This window comes from Sinohyriopsis cumingii, unplaced genomic scaffold, assembly GCF_028554795.1.
Source record: "Sinohyriopsis cumingii isolate HCF-2022 unplaced genomic scaffold, ASM2855479v2 utg001742l, whole genome shotgun sequence".
NCBI classification, from domain to species: Eukaryota; Metazoa; Mollusca; class Bivalvia; order Unionida; family Unionidae; genus Sinohyriopsis; species Sinohyriopsis cumingii.
This window is the reverse complement of record NW_028316042.1, coordinates 693,706-709,210: the sequence shown is the minus strand read 5'-3', so window position 1 is coordinate 709,210 and position 15,505 is coordinate 693,706. Positions and strand designations below refer to the sequence as shown.

General features: G+C 37.0%; 1 protein-coding gene across 2 annotated transcripts in view; it reads left to right on the top strand.

The window, feature by feature from the left end:
* The first annotated feature begins 130 nt into the window (after window positions 1-130).
* Window positions 131-15,505, top strand: part of LOC149771676 (uncharacterized) — a 69,617-nt gene continuing 54,242 nt past the window's right edge. The window contains exons 1-4 of one of the 2 annotated variants that reach the window (XR_016418191.1): window positions 131-301; window positions 4,554-4,729; window positions 8,766-8,941; window positions 13,179-13,354. The gene's annotated coding sequence lies outside the window, so the exon portion shown is untranslated. Of the gene's footprint in view, window positions 302-1,918; window positions 2,997-4,553; window positions 4,730-8,765; window positions 8,942-13,178; window positions 13,355-15,505 lie in introns of those variants that run through there. The other variant, XM_089948259.1, reaches the window with a different exon arrangement.

The window sequence follows — 15,505 nt, the reverse complement described above, 5'->3', positions numbered from 1 at the left end:
TCTGGTCTACCACATATGTTGACTTGATTGCCATGGCGATGAATGATATCATTCCACATTTCAACATTTTTTTTCATACAGATCATACGTGTCCCATCATGCTCATTCAAATTTGTCTCTTTCAGGTCCAGTTTTGCTTTGGATGATGGTTGTAGAATGTTTGCAGTCCCAGGTGTGCCATTACAGTCTGGTGCCTGAACTGACTTGAGACCCCCATTTGTCGGCTTTGTCACTGCTGTGAGAGAGAACTTGTCTGCATCCATTCTTCTTGTCACTGGAACAGATGCAGCACTGGAACTTGGTAGAGTATTATCAGTCAGATATGTGACTCCTTTGTTATGTGGAATATATCCAGGTTTAAAAAAAGTTGTCTTCCTCTTCTTGTACCCTTTCATGGTTTCAGTTACGATAACTGCATGTAAAATACAAGAATCATCCTCTCTCTCTCACTTATATAGTTAGGAGAAGGCATGCTAGCTTGGTTTCAGAGAACTTCACCAACTCTTCAATACTACTGGAAGCCTGACATCTGAAGACTCCTCCCCTTCATGGGTGGAAATGATGTCATGTACTTGGTTAGACCTAGCTTGCGTATTTAGATGCTACCAGATTTCAGGTGTTACCTTTCATTGACAAGCTTTGGTTTAATTGCTTCACACCTGATAAGGAAAACCATTGATGTTTATGACAAAGGATTGGAGAGACTTTGCCATAGAACAAAATTTGTCAACTTCAGGTTTTAAAATTTCATTAAAATTTAAGTTAAATTTAAATTTTCATATCAAAATATGTATGATTTTTTAAAATTGAATTTTCTAAGAAAGTTAAACAGTCTAGTTTAATTTCTAGTAATTTCCAGATTGGTGTTAGAACTAAAAACTAATTACAGTTTATTTGAAGTGTTTATCTTGATTAGCAAAATCACAATTAAACTTTAAGTTTTGTGCATTTTTGAAATTCAGCCATTTGGAATTGAGTTGTGTCTGTGTTACAGTGGTGTCAGCTAAAAGCCTGTATCTGTCCTATTCATGGATGAAAGTCCTTAAAACTTTGCAGCAGCATTTAAGAGACATTGATTTGATCATGGATGGAAGTTTTATCCATGGAGGTGAAATTGTCTAACCCTGTCAGGAATCGGTTCACAATTAATACTTCCAGTTCAGTACCCACGAATGTAGTTCTAGTCTATTTTTAGAACATTTTTTCCTCTCTCATTTTGGTGGTGATAGAAGAGTTTTATTTATGCATTTTTGGTAGGGATTTAAAGGTAACTGTTTATTCTTCATAATATGAGCTCAGGGTGTTGTTGTATGTGTGTATTTCGGCGACAGTGCACAGTGAGTAATAAGGCCTTGGTGATGCTCCGGAAGTGAAATGTGTGTTCTGTGTACATGGTGATGTGTTGACAGTTCAGCATCTAAAAAAAGAGCAGGTCAACCTTTGACGAGAACTTCACCGTGAAGTCATCTTTGAAGGTAGTTTAGATTAGCATATGATTTGTATTGATTGTCACACAGTGGAAAGGTCAGTACTGAGAAACCAATGTAGATAACATATAGTAAAATTAATTGTGTCCTATGTCCTGTCAGGGAAGCATTGATTCAACTTTAAATTGCTATAATATTTTTATTATTAATGATAGACACATGAGATTTTCACACCTTGTGTATATTGACTGTAGCAATCCGAAAATATAATTAAAATTTTAAAAAATTAATTAATTTTTTTTTAAAATTAATTTTAAAAAATTTAAAAATTAAAAAAAAAAATTCCCTATAAATTCACAGAAATGGTATCTGTTGGAGATGACACTAATTATTATTAGCAGCAATGTATTCCTACAACATATTGAAGTTGCAATGGAGGATTTTTTTGAAAGCCTGTCAGCAAAAATTTCATTGAATTCTGTAATAGCACATAATAGTGTTTGTAAAATATGGACAGGAAATGTAACAGCCAATGGATTATATGGCCTATTGTCATATAAGGATCCCACAACAAACACGTGGAAGAAAAAACATGTTCACAGACTGGCACTGATGGTGAAGTTGAGAAGTCTGACTATACCAAAGGAGCTAGATGCATCCCATTTATGCCATAATAGTCTGTGTGTGAATGTGGATCATCTGGTTCTAGAGCGTCATTCCATTAATAATAATAGACAGTATTGCAAAGGTTATGGTCATTGCATTGGCCATGGTGACTATCCTGACTGCATGTTAAAGTTGAAATTGTAATATGGAATAAATTCAGGTATCATGATATATCCTTTACACCCACCCACATCCATATCAATGTATGTCTGGCATGGAAGGAAGGAAGGAAGGATGGATGGATGGATGGATGGATGTATGTATGTGTTGAGTAACAAGGAGAAAGGAAAGAGTGTGGTCTTTATTTTAGTAGACCATGCTGGTATGACAGTGCTTTCTTAAATACATTCTTTCCTTCCTTCCTTCCTTCTTTCGTTCCTTTTATTCATTCATTCATTCATTCATTCATTCATTCATTCATTCAGCTAGTCTAGTAAGTCATGTCTTGTCATGTCATGTTATTTTAATTTTGATTTTTTTAATCTTTATTTATTTTGCTTTTTAATTTCTTTATTTGTGTCTTCATATTCAGAGAAAACTGTTTTGACCTCTCCATAGGTCTCATCAGGTGGTAGTAAGTAACACAACTGCACATAACATGCGTTGTGTTACCTACGGATTTCCCCACTACAGTTTTCCCTTCTGTACAATGTGTTATTCATGGTGTATTTGAGCGCTTTCATTTTGCACATGGAATTAAGATAACTTTCTGTCTGCAGTGTCCATTGGCTCCTGCTAAACCTTTGCATAGGAGTGATCGCCCTTGGTATCTAGCAGTCCTTTGCAGTAGTCAGACTTCCTATTGCCTTGCTGTGTCCTGTACCTCAGATGGGCCTGTATCATATTTCCTCGTCTTGCTAAAATACGTTTCCTGGTTTTGGGATGCTTTTGATACAACTGATGGTAAGTGCAGTCTTTATCCATTGTCTCCAGTGATCTCAGAGTCCTTGTTGAAAGTTTACCTCCCAAGTGTGTCACTTTTTTTTTCAGTGATGATCCCAGGCTGTTATTGAGTCTGTGTATTGTTGAATGCACTCTTGCCTCAAAGTTTCTGGAATAGTTCACATTCTTAGGTAATGAAACACTGATTGATCTGTTCACTGCCTCACATTTCTGTGTGTTTGTGTTCAGTCGCAATCTTTCTACAACATCACAGGAGAGTTTCATTTTCAGAACCTCTAGCAGGATGTTCTTATCATTTTCTGTCATGTTGAGATGAGTCATTTGATGAGGGCCCAGGTATGCTGATCGCATCCACCAGCTGTTAGTACTTCCTCCCCCACAGACCTTTGAATAATGCTGGCATTTGGAGCAGTCCCCTGAATAACAGCGCAGAGTGGCATCCAATACTTGGGGAAGTTGACATTTAATTTTTTTAACATCACCACTATTGTCCTCCATCATTTGTTTGAAGATTAAACCGCAACGTGCTTTAATGTCTTGGCTGAAAATTTTCTGTTTGAGCCTTTTTCCTTCTCTTGTTCTTATTCCTGGAAACATGTTTTCACTAAATATTGCAGAATTACACCGTTTGAACTGTAAACGACCCAAATGGATGGGATCCGACAGTCTTTCTACTTTCCACATTGGATGCAGAATGGTATAAGCATTTTGGAAGCCAGCAGCAGCCTGTGCATCTCCATCTGTTGTTGCATGTCTGATGAGAATCTCTTGCAGAACAAATTTTTGTCCCATTTCTCTTGCCATTTCATACTCTGAATGTGGTTCAACTGGTGACAGATTTGCTGTGCAGTCAACATGGCCTCCTGGACATTTCACATCAAAACCTTTTCCCTTCAGCCATGCTCCAGTCCAACACAGCTTGTTTTCTATTGTAGTTCCCACAATGTATTGCTTCTCTGTAACAGTTTCGCAGGCAATTCCAACAGCTTGTGATGAACTTTGACCAGGTTTCTTTTCATGTCCAAAGCTAATGGCATTGTATCTCGCATCAAAAGCAACATTTATTTGCTCAGGATGCTGAACACCACGCATAACATTAACTTGTCTGACTAGTTTCAGCTTCTCTGTCATGTCCATTTCATTCAGCTCCACAGTTGCTTTGCCTACAAGGTTGGAGGCCCTTTGCATAGATGTTCTGCTAGGTGGCGCAATGTCAGTGGCTGCAAGCAAGTATCTAGCCCTGGTGTTGCCCATTGGTGTATCTTGTAATCCAGCTTGAAACATCATATTTACAGCAGCAGGATTTGGCCCAGGTTTATTTGTTTTTATCTCATCATACAACTTATACTCTGGTGACTTAAAGCTGCAGTTTTTACACATCATAGTATGCTTCCAAGCAAGTCCCCATTTTATTTCATTAGCAATTTGGAACTCTGGTCTACCACATATGTTGACTTGATTGCCATGGCGATGAATGATATCATTCCACATTTCAACATTTTTTTTCATACAGATCATACGTGTCCCATCATGCTCATTCAAATTTGTCTCTTTCAGGTCCAGTTTTGCTTTGGATGATGGTTGTAGAATGTTTGCAGTCCCAGGTGTGCCATTACAGTCTGGTGCCTGAACTGACTTGAGACCCCCATTTGTCGGCTTTGTCACTGCTGTGAGAGAGAACTTGTCTGCATCCATTCTTCTTGTCACTGGAACAGATGCAGCACTGGAACTTGGTAGAGTATTATCAGTCAGATATGTGACTCCTTTGTTATGTGGAATATATCCAGGTTTAAAAAAAGTTGTCTTCCTCTTCTTGTACCCTTTCATGGTTTCAGTTACGATAACTGCATGTAAAATACAAGAATCATCCTCTCTCTCTCACTTATATAGTTAGGAGAAGGCATGCTAGCTTGGTTTCAGAGAACTTCACCAACTCTTCAATACTACTGGAAGCCTGACATCTGAAGACTCCTCCCCTTCATGGGTGGAAATGATGTCATGTACTTGGTTAGACCTAGCTTGCGTATTTAGATGCTACCAGATTTCAGGTGTTACCTTTCATTGACAAGCTTTGGTTTAATTGCTTCACACCTGATAAGGAAAACCATTGATGTTTATGACAAAGGATTGGAGAGACTTTGCCATAGAACAAAATTTGTCAACTTCAGGTTTTAAAATTTCATTAAAATTTAAGTTAAATTTAAATTTTCATATCAAAATATGTATGATTTTTTAAAATTGAATTTTCTAAGAAAGTTAAACAGTCTAGTTTAATTTCTAGTAATTTCCAGATTGGTGTTAGAACTAAAAACTAATTACAGTTTATTTGAAGTGTTTATCTTGATTAGCAAAATCACAATTAAACTTTAAGTTTTGTGCATTTTTGAAATTCAGCCATTTGGAATTGAGTTGTGTCTGTGTTACAGTGGTGTCAGCTAAAAGCCTGTATCTGTCCTATTCATGGATGAAAGTCCTTAAAACTTTGCAGCAGCATTTAAGAGACATTGATTTGATCATGGATGGAAGTTTTATCCATGGAGGTGAAATTGTCTAACCCTGTCAGGAATCGGTTCACAATTAATACTTCCAGTTCAGTACCCACGAATGTAGTTCTAGTCTATTTTTAGAACATTTTTTCCTCTCTCATTTTGGTGGTGATAGAAGAGTTTTATTTATGCATTTTTGGTAGGGATTTAAAGGTAACTGTTTATTCTTCATAATATGAGCTCAGGGTGTTGTTGTATGTGTGTATTTCGGCGACAGTGCACAGTGAGTAATAAGGCCTTGGTGATGCTCCGGAAGTGAAATGTGTGTTCTGTGTACATGGTGATGTGTTGACAGTTCAGCATCTAAAAAAAGAGCAGGTCAACCTTTGACGAGAACTTCACCGTGAAGTCATCTTTGAAGGTAGTTTAGATTAGCATATGATTTGTATTGATTGTCACACAGTGGAAAGGTCAGTACTGAGAAACCAATGTAGATAACATATAGTAAAATTAATTGTGTCCTATGTCCTGTCAGGGAAGCATTGATTCAACTTTAAATTGCTATAATATTTTTATTATTAATGATAGACACATGAGATTTTCACACCTTGTGTATATTGACTGTAGCAATCCGAAAATATAATTAAAATTTTAAAAAATTAATTAATTTTTTTTTTAAATTAATTTTAAAAAATTTAAAAATTAAAAAAAAAAATTCCCTATAAATTCACAGAAATGGTATCTGTTGGAGATGACACTAATTATTATTAGCAGCAATGTATTCCTACAACATATTGAAGTTGCAATGGAGGATTTTTTTGAAAGCCTGTCAGCAAAAATTTCATTGAATTCTGTAATAGCACATAATAGTGTTTGTAAAATATGGACAGGAAATGTAACAGCCAATGGATTATATGGCCTATTGTCATATAAGGATCCCACAACAAACACGTGGAAGAAAAAACATGTTCACAGACTGGCACTGATGGTGAAGTTGAGAAGTCTGACTATACCAAAGGAGCTAGATGCATCCCATTTATGCCATAATAGTCTGTGTGTGAATGTGGATCATCTGGTTCTAGAGCGTCATTCCATTAATAATAATAGACAGTATTGCAAAGGTTATGGTCATTGCATTGGCCATGGTGACTATCCTGACTGCATGTTAAAGTTGAAATTGTAATATGGAATAAATTCAGGTATCATGATATATCCTTTACACCCACCCACATCCATATCAATGTATGTCTGGCATGGAAGGAAGGAAGGAAGGATGGATGGATGGATGGATGGATGTATGTATGTGTTGAGTAACAAGGAGAAAGGAAAGAGTGTGGTCTTTATTTTAGTAGACCATGCTGGTATGACAGTGCTTTCTTAAATACATTCTTTCCTTCCTTCCTTCCTTCTTTCGTTCCTTTTATTCATTCATTCATTCATTCATTCATTCATTCATTCATTCATTCAGCTAGTCTAGTAAGTCATGTCTTGTCATGTCATGTTATTTTAATTTTGATTTTTTTAATCTTTATTTATTTTGCTTTTTAATTTCTTTATTTGTGTCTTCATATTCAGAGAAAACTGTTTTGACCTCTCCATAGGTCTCATCAGGTGGTAGTAAGTAACACAACTGCACATAACATGCGTTGTGTTACCTACGGATTTCCCCACTACAGTTTTCCCTTCTGTACAATGTGTTATTCATGGTGTATTTGAGCGCTTTCATTTTGCACATGGAATTAAGATAACTTTCTGTCTGCAGTGTCCATTGGCTCCTGCTAAACCTTTGCATAGGAGTGATCGCCCTTGGTATCTAGCAGTCCTTTGCAGTAGTCAGACTTCCTATTGCCTTGCTGTGTCCTGTACCTCAGATGGGCCTGTATCATATTTCCTCGTCTTGCTAAAATACGTTTCCTGGTTTTGGGATGCTTTTGATACAACTGATGGTAAGTGCAGTCTTTATCCATTGTCTCCAGTGATCTCAGAGTCCTTGTTGAAAGTTTACCTCCCAAGTGTGTCACTTTTTTTTTCAGTGATGATCCCAGGCTGTTATTGAGTCTGTGTATTGTTGAATGCACTCTTGCCTCAAAGTTTCTGGAATAGTTCACATTCTTAGGTAATGAAACACTGATTGATCTGTTCACTGCCTCACATTTCTGTGTGTTTGTGTTCAGTCGCAATCTTTCTACAACATCACAGGAGAGTTTCATTTTCAGAACTTCTAGCAGGATGTTCTTATCATTTTCTGTCATGTTGAGATGAGTCATTTGATGAGGGCCCAGGTATGCTGATCGCATCCACCAGCTGTTAGTACTTCCTCCCCCACAGACCTTTGAATAATGCTGGCATTTGGAGCAGTCCCCTGAATAACAGCGCAGAGTGGCATCCAATACTTGGGGAAGTTGACATTTAATTTTTTTAACATCACCACTATTGTCCTCCATCATTTGTTTGAAGATTAAACCGCAACGTGCTTTAATGTCTTGGCTGAAAATTTTCTGTTTGAGCCTTTTTCCTTCTCTTGTTCTTATTCCTGGAAACATGTTTTCACTAAATATTGCAGAATTACACCGTTTGAACTGTAAACGACCCAAATGGATGGGATCCGACAGTCTTTCTACTTTCCACATTGGATGCAGAATGGTATAAGCATTTTGGAAGCCAGCAGCAGCCTGTGCATCTCCATCTGTTGTTGCATGTCTGATGAGAATCTCTTGCAGAACAAATTTTTGTCCCATTTCTCTTGCCATTTCATACTCTGAATGTGGTTCAACTGGGGACAGATTTGCATTTGCTCAGAATGCTGAACACCACGCATAACATTAACTTGTCTGACTAGTTTCAGCTTCTCTGTCATGTCCATTTCATTCAGCTCCACAGTTGCTTTGCCTACAAGGTTGGAGGCCCTTTGCATAGATGTTCTGCTAGGTGGCGCAATGTCAGTGGCTGCAAGCAAGTATCTAGTCCTGGTGTTGCCCATTGGTGTATCTTGTAATCCAGCTTGAAACATCATATTTACAGCAGCAGGATTTGGCCCAGGTTTATTTGTTTTTATCTCATCATACAACTTATACTCTGGTGACTTAAAGCTGCAGTTTTTACACATCATAGTATGCTTCCAAGCAAGTCCCCATTTTATTTCATTAGCAATTTGGAACTCTGGTCTACCACATATGTTGACTTGATTGCCATGGCGATGAATGATATCATTCCACATTTCAACATTTTTTTTCATACAGATCATACGTGTCCCATCATGCTCATTCAAATTTGTCTCTTTCAGGTCCAGTTTTGCTTTGGATGATGGTTGTAGAATGTTTGCAGTCCCAGGTGTGCCATTACAGTCTGGTGCCTGAACTGACTTGAGACCCCCATTTGTCGGCTTTGTCACTGCTGTGAGAGAGAACTTGTCTGCATCCATTCTTCTTGTCACTGGAACAGATGCAGCACTGGAACTTGGTAGAGTATTATCAGTCAGATATGTGACTCCTTTGTTATGTGGAATATATCCAGGTTTAAAAAAAGTTGTCTTCCTCTTCTTGTACCCTTTCATGGTTTCAGTTACGATAACTGCATGTAAAATACAAGAATCATCCTCTCTCTCTCACTTATATAGTTAGGAGAAGGCACGCTAGCTTGGTTTCAGAGAACTTCACCAACTCTTCAATACTACTGGAAGCCTGACATCTGAAGACTCCTCCCCTTCATGGGTGGAAATGATGTCATGTACTTGGTTAGACCTAGCTTGCGTATTTAGATGCTACCAGATTTCAGGTGTTACCTTTCATTGACAAGCTTTGGTTTAATTGCTTCACACCTGATAAGGAAAACCATTGATGTTTATGACAAAGGATTGGAGAGACTTTGCCATAGAACAAAATTTGTCAACTTCAGGTTTTAAAATTTCATTAAAATTTAAGTTAAATTTAAATTTTCATATCAAAATATGTATGATTTTTTAAAATTGAATTTTCTAAGAAAGTTAAACAGTCTAGTTTAATTTCTAGTAATTTCCAGATTGGTGTTAGAACTAAAAACTAATTACAGTTTATTTGAAGTGTTTATCTTGATTAGCAAAATCACAATTAAACTTTAAGTTTTGTGCATTTTTGAAATTCGGCCATTTGGAATTGAGTTGTGTCTGTGTTACAGTGGTGTCGGCTAAAAGCCTGTATCTGTCCTATTCATGGATGAAAGTCCTTAAAACTTTGCAGCAGCATTTAAGAGACATTGATTTGATCATGGATGGAAGTTTTATCCATGGAGGTGAAATTGTCTAACCCTGTCAGGAATCGGTTCACAATTAATACTTCCAGTTCAGTACCCACGAATGTAGTTCTAGTCTATTTTTAGAACATTTTTTCCTCTCTCATTTTGGTGGTGATAGAAGAGTTTTATTTATGCATTTTTGGTAGGGATTTAAAGGTAACTGTTTATTCTTCATAATATGAGCTCAGGGTGTTGTTGTATGTGTGTATTTCGGCGACAGTGCACAGTGAGTAATAAGGCCTTGGTGATGCTCCGGAAGTGAAATGTGTGTTCTGTGTACATGGTGATGTGTTGACAGTTCAGCATCTAAAAAAAGAGCAGGTCAACCTTTGACGAGAACTTCACCGTGAAGTCATCTTTGAAGGTAGTTTAGATTAGCATATGATTTGTATTGATTGTCACACAGTGGAAAGGTCAGTACTGAGAAACCAATGTAGATAACATATAGTAAAATTAATTGTGTCCTATGTCCTGTCAGGGAAGCATTGATTCAACTTTAAATTGCTATAATATTTTTATTATTAATGATAGACACATGAGATTTTCACACCTTGTGTATATTGACTGTAGCAATCCGAAAATATAATTAAAATTTTAAAAAATTAATTAATTTTTTTTAAAAATTAATTTTAAAAAATTTAAAAATTAAAAAAAAAAATTCCCTATAAATTCACAGAAATGGTATCTGTTGGAGATGACACTCATTATTATTAGCAGCAATGTATTCCTACACCATATTGAAGTTGCAATGGAGGATTTTTTTGAAAGCCTGTCAGCAAAAATTTCATTGAATTCTGTAATAGCACATAATAGTGTTTGTAAAATATGGACAGGAAATGTAACAGCCAATGGATTATATGGCCTATTGTCATATAAGGATCCCACAACAAACACGTGGAAGAAAAAACATGTTCACAGACTGGCACTGATGGTGAAGTTGAGAAGTCTGACTATACCAAAGGAGCTAGATGCATCCCATTTATGCCATAATAGTCTGTGTGTGAATGTGGATCATCTGGTTCTAGAGCGTCATTCCATTAATAATAATAGACAGTATTGCAAAGGTTATGGTCATTGCATTGGCCATGGTGACTATCCTGACTGCATGTTAAAGTTGAAATTGTAATATGGAATAAATTCAGGTATCATGATATATCCTTTACACCCACCCACATATATATCAATGTATGTCTGGCATGGAAGGAAGGAAGGAAGGATGGATGGATGGATGGATGGATGTATGTATGTGTTGAGTAACAAGGAGAAAGGAAAGAGTGTGGTCTTTATTTTAGTAGACCATGCTGGTATGACAGTGCTTTCTTAAATACATTCTTTCCTTCCTTCCTTCCTTTCGTTCCTTTTATTCATTCATTCATTCATTCATTCATTCAGCTAGTCTAGTAAGTCATGTCTTGTCATGTCATGTTATTTTAATTTTGATTTTTTTAATCTTTATTTATTTTGCTTTTTAATTTCTTTATTTGTGTCTTCATATTCAGAGAAAACTGTTTCGACCTCTCCATAGGTCTCATCAGGTGGTAGTAAGTAACACAACTGCACATAACATGTGTTATGTTACCTACGGATTTCCCCACTACAGTTTTCCCTTCTGTACAATGTGTTATTCATGGTGTATTTGAGCGCTTTCATTTTGCACATGGAATTAAGATAACTTTCTGTCTGCAGTGTCCATTGGCTCCTGCTAAACCTTTGCATAGGAGTGATCGCCCTTGGTATCTAGCAGTCCTTTGCAGTAGTCAGACTTCCTATTGCCTTGCTGTGTCCTGTACCTCAGATGGGCCTGTATCATATTTCCTCGTCTTGCTAAAATACGTTTCCTGGTTTTGGGATGCTTTTGATACAACTGATGGTAAGTGCAGTCTTTATCCATTGTCTCCAGTGATCTCAGAGTCCTTGTTGAAAGTTTACCTCCCAAGTGTGTCACTTTTTTTTTCAGTGATGATCCCAGGCTGTTATTGAGTCTGTGTATTGTTGAAAGCACTCTTGCCTCAAAGTTTCTGGAATAGTTCACATTCTTAGGTAATGAAACACTGATTGATCTGTTCACTGCCTCACATTTCTGTGTGTTTGTGTTCAGTCGCAATCTTTCTACAACATCACAGGAGAGTTTCATTTTCAGAACTTCTAGCAGGATGTTCTTATCATTTTCTGTCATGTTGAGATGAGTCATTTGATGAGGGCCCAGGTATGCTGATCGCATCTACCAGCTGTTAGTACTTCCTTCCCCACAGACCTTTGAATAATGCTGGCATTTGGAGCAGTCCCCTGAATAACAGCGCAGAGTGGCATCCAATACTTGGGGAAGTTGACATTTAATTTTTTTAACATCACCACTATTGTCCTCCATCATTTGTTTGAAGATTAAACCGCAACGTGCTTTAATGTCTTGGCTGAAAATTTTCTGTTTGAGCCTTTTTCTTTCTCTTGTTCTTATTCCTGGAAACATGTTTTCACTAAATATTGCAGAATTACACCGTTTGAACTGTAAACGACCCAAATGGATGGGATCCGACAGTCTTTCTACTTTCCACATTGGATGCAGAATGGTATAAGCATTTTGGAAGCCAGCAGCAGCCTGTGCACCTCCATCTGTTGTTGCATGTCTGATGAGAATCTCTTGCAGAACAAATTTTTGTCCCATTTCTCTTGCCATTTCATACTCTGAATGTGGTTCAACTGGTGACAGATTTGCTGTGCAGTCAACATGGCCTCCTGGACATTTCACATCAAAACCTTTTCCCTTCAGCCATGCTCCAGTCCAACACAGCTTGTTTTCTATTGTAGTTCCCACAATGTATTGCTTCTCTGTAACAGTTTCGCAGGCAATTCCAACAGCTTGTGATGAACTTTGACCAGGTTTCTTTTCATGTCCAAAGCTAATGGCATTGTATCTCGCATCAAAAGCAACATTTATTTGCTCAGGATGCTGAACACCACGCATAACATTAACTTGTCTGACTAGTTTCAGCTTCTCTGTCATGTCCATTTCATTCAGCTCCACAGTTGCTTTGCCTACAAGGTTGGAGGCCCTTTGCATAGATGTTCTGCTAGGTGGCGCAATGTCAGTGGCTGCAAGCAAGTATCTAGCCCTGGTGTTGCCCATTGGTGTATCTTGTAATCCAGCTTGAAACATCATATTTACAGCAGCAGGATTTGGCCCAGGTTTATTTGTTTTTATCTCATCATACAACTTATACTCTGGTGACTTAAAGCTGCAGTTTTTACACATCATAGTATGCTTCCAAGCAAGTCCCCATTTTATTTCATTAGCAATTTGGAACTCTGGTCTACCACATATGTTGACTTGATTGCCATGGCGATGAATGATATCATTCCACATTTCAACATTTTTTTTCATACAGATCATACGTGTCCCATCATGCTCATTCAAATTTGTCTCTTTCAGGTCCAGTTTTGCTTTGGATGATGGTTGTAGAATGTTTGCAGTCCCAGGTGTGCCATTACAGTCTGGTGCCTGAACTGACTTGAGACCCCCATTTGTCGGCTTTGTCACTGCTGTGAGAGAGAACTTGTCTGCATCCATTCTTCTTGTCACTGGAACAGATGCAGCACTGGAACTTGGTAGAGTATTATCAGTCAGATATGTGACTCCTTTGTTATGTGGAATATATCCAGGTTTAAAAAAAGTTGTCTTCCTCTTCTTGTACCCTTTCATGGTTTCAGTTACGATAACTGCATGTAAAATACAAGAATCATCCTTTCTCTCTCACTTATATAGTTAGGAGAAGGCATGCTAGCTTGGTTTCAGAGAACTTCACCAACTCTTCAATACTACTGGAAGCCTGACATCTGAAGACTCCTCCCCTTCATGGGTGGAAATGATGTCATGTACTTGGTTAGACCTAGCTTGCGTATTTAGATGCTACCAGATTTCAGGTGTTACCTTTCATTGACAAGCTTTGGTTTAATTGCTTCACACCTGATAAGGAAAACCATTGATGTTTATGACAAAGGATTGGAGAGACTTTGCCATAGAACAAAATTTGTCAACTTCAGGTTTTAAAATTTCATTAAAATTTAAGTTAAATTTAAATTTTCATATCAAAATATGTATGATTTTTTAAAATTGAATTTTCTAAGAAAGTTAAACAGTCTAGTTTAATTTCTAGTAATTTCCAGATTGGTGTTAGAACTAAAAACTAATTACAGTTTATTTGAAGTGTTTATCTTGATTAGCAAAATCACAATTAAACTTTAAGTTTTGTGCATTTTTGAAATTCGGCCATTTGGAATTGAGTTGTGTCTGTGTTACAGTGGTGTCGGCTAAAAGCCTGTATCTGTCCTATTCATGGATGAAAGTCCTTAAAACTTTGCAGCAGCATTTAAGAGACATTGATTTGATCATGGATGGAAGTTTTATCCATGGAGGTGAAATTGTCTAACCCTGTCAGGAATCGGTTCACAATTAATACTTCCAGTTCAGTACCCACGAATGTAGTTCTAGTCTATTTTTAGAACATTTTTTCCTCTCTCATTTTGGTGGTGATAGAAGAGTTTTATTTATGCATTTTTGGTAGGGATTTAAAGGTAACTGTTTATTCTTCATAATATGAGCTCAGGGTGTTGTTGTATGTGTGTATTTCGGCGACAGTGCACAGTGAGTAATAAGGCCTTGGTGATGCTCCGGAAGTGAAATGTGTGTTCTGTGTACATGGTGATGTGTTGACAGTTCAGCATCTAAAAAAAGAGCAGGTCAACCTTTGACGAGAACTTCACCGTGAAGTCATCTTTGAAGGTAGTTTAGATTAGCATATGATTTGTATTGATTGTCACACAGTGGAAAGGTCAGTACTGAGAAACCAATGTAGATAACATATAGTAAAATTAATTGTGTCCTATGTCCTGTCAGGGAAGCATTGATTCAACTTTAAATTGCTATAATATTTTTATTATTAATGATAGACACATGAGATTTTCACACCTTGTGTATATTGACTGTAGCAATCCGAAAATATAATTAAAATTTTAAAAAATTAATTAATTTTTTTTTAAAATTAATTTTAAAAAATTTAAAAATTAAAAAAAAAAAATCCCTATAAATTCACAGAAATGGTATCTGTTGGAGATGACACTCATTATTATTAGCAGCAATGTATTCCTACACCATATTGAAGTTGCAATGGAGGATTTTTTTGAAAGCCTGTCAGCAAAAATTTCATTGAATTCTGTAATAGCACATAATAGTGTTTGTAAAATATGGACAGGAAATGTAACAGCCAATGGATTATATGGCCTATTGTCATATAAGGATCCCACAACAAACACGTGGAAGAAAAAACATGTTCACAGACTGGCACTGATGGTGAAGTTGAGAAGTCTGACTATACCAAAGGAGCTAGATGCATCCCATTTATGCCATAATAGTCTGTGTGTGAATGTGGATCATCTGGTTCTAGAGCGTCATTCCATTAATAATAATAGACAGTATTGCAAAGGTTATGGTCATTGCATTGGCCATGGTGACTATCCTGACTGCATGTTAAAGTTGAAATTGTAATATGGAATAAATTCAGGTATCATGATATATCCTTTACACCCACCCACATCCATATCAATGTATGTCTGGCATGGAAGGAAGGAAGGAAGGATGGATGGATGGATGGATGTATGTATGTGTTGAGTAACAAGGAGAAAGGAAAGAGTGTGGTCTTTATTTTAGTAGACCATGCTGGTATGACAGTGCTTTCTTAAATACATTCTTTCCTTCCTTCC